Consider the following 2,189-nt stretch of genomic DNA (forward strand, 5'->3'; position numbering starts at 1 on the left):
CAGTTTCAAAGAAGAGCTAGTGAGAACAACTTGGTCTGTCTTCCATCATAGAAAAGAATTTGAGGTTGTTGCAATGTGAATCATAGGCTCATTTTCTTAGGCACAGACAGAAACTGAGAGCAGATAGGAGAAGCAGTTCACCTTGAGCTGCAGGCAATTGCTTACTCTGATAAAATGTTCAGCCTCACAGACTCACTCACAAGGAAAACTACTTATAGGCACTAAGGTGGATTGGGGTCTGGTAATCATTATTTTAGCACAACTCTCATGATACCACAGGCATTCCAAAGCTTGCAGGATGAGTTTTGCTCTTCAGGGGATCATCTGCCCTTAAGGGAGGGAGGTGGATAGCTGCCTGTGTTTCTATCAGAAGCTAACTGCTCCTCGCTATAGGTTGCAGTCTCACCATGGTTTGGTCTGTAAAGCTCTGATTTTCCTGAAATCTAAGATAATCGTAGGTTTGGGGATTCCTAGGCATTGCTCAGAGGATATCGGGACTGGATATTGTGACTGCTGGCACCTGAGTAGAGTAGTTCCACAGATTCTGAAAATTATTTTTAACTTGCTGTCTTCAGTCTTGCGCAGAGATACAATAGAGCAGGTAAATTTAGGGCTAATAAATCCTACAACCATGATATTCTTCAGTGATGATCATGGAGAGCTGTAAGGTAGCAAGGGAGGAATGAAATGAAAGTAGATTGGCTAAGCTTTGCCCTGCTTTTAATTATCTCTCCTGTATCTGCAGATCTAGTCTCTAGGTCCCTCTTACAGATTTTCCCTTCCCTTGGCTTATTCACCAGTCTCAAGGGAATTTACTGTTTTACACAGCCTAACCTTGTACATTTTCTGGCTGAACCGTTATCTATTTATGAAAAGAAGCCAACCTGGATCATGAATTTCTGAACTACATGATCATAAACCTAAGGAGGAAGTGTATGGACTACCAGGATGCATAACCTTTAATTAGTCCTTAGATCTATAATGGTATCTGTCTCTTTTTCACTTGTCTTTATTTCTTCTGTTATACCTTGGAGTCACAAAGAGGTAATTGGTAAAGGAAATTCTTATGCTCCTTGTATGCTTATATGAACTCCACATTTTTCATACACTTAAAACTCTGTATTGTCAATTTCTGTAATTACAAAACTTTAAAGAACACACTGTTTTAATATCAGATGTTGTTATAGGAAGAACAACCATCATATGGAACAACATAGAAATCTAATTTTACTTTAAAATAGATCAGTGTAAACAACAGGATAACTATTAGTTTTCATGTCGCCTTTGACCAAACAGAGCACTTAGCAGGTTTGTGTTACTCACTGTTCTTTTAGCTCTGAAATTGCAGTGGCAACTTCTGTCACTGATCTTGCAGATCAAAATGTAAAAGAAATAACTGTATTTTGGAGTGACGGGGTCAATCAGCAGTGGCTAATTGTCAAACACAACATGAGCATTTTTATTGGAATGGACAGCTAGAGACAAAAATCAAATTTTTATGCTTTCCCAAGACCTAGGGATTTGGCTCATATATCATTTTTTCCTTAGAAATAAAATAACAGAAGACTGTATAAATGATAGAATTTTAGCTCAAATTAAGAGAAGTCTGACTAAGATCCTAAAGGCAGGGAGGAAGCACTCTTCAATTCAATTTCCAGAACTGATTTAGTTCACAGACTGCGATGCTCTTGAATGAAGGAAAATCTGAGTCATGGTGAGGCGCTCCGTTCTTCTGCCAAATGTACCCTGTTTTTGTTTTTCCTTTCCTTCCACAGATGCAGCTGTGGACTGATACCAGGGTCATTTCATCGAGGGAAATACATATTCAAATTTTTGGGAAAGGTGGAACACTGCCTCTTACTGACATTAATTCAAGGAATGGCAAAATGTCCTTTAGACCTAAATGTTCAATAAAGAATTATTGAGGAGGAGCAGTCAAAGGAGTTTCAGAAGTTTATCTACGTGTGGGTCCAGTGGGTCACCAAACACTCCCTATGATGTTTATCCAGTTATAATAATACTTTATATAGATGTACTAGACTAGATAGGAGGGTTGCTTCTAATTTCTAAGGGAAAATTAGTCTATTGAGCAATGAAGTTTAGGAAATATATTCCCAAACTAGAAGAGATTCTTTAAACTTTTATTGATATTATGTCTAGTATTAAAATTAATAAAATCCTGTAAGATT

Source organism: Octodon degus, unplaced genomic scaffold (assembly GCF_000260255.1).
Source record: "Octodon degus isolate 3935 unplaced genomic scaffold, OctDeg1.0 scaffold00172, whole genome shotgun sequence".
NCBI lineage: Eukaryota > Metazoa > Chordata > Mammalia > Rodentia > Octodontidae > Octodon > Octodon degus.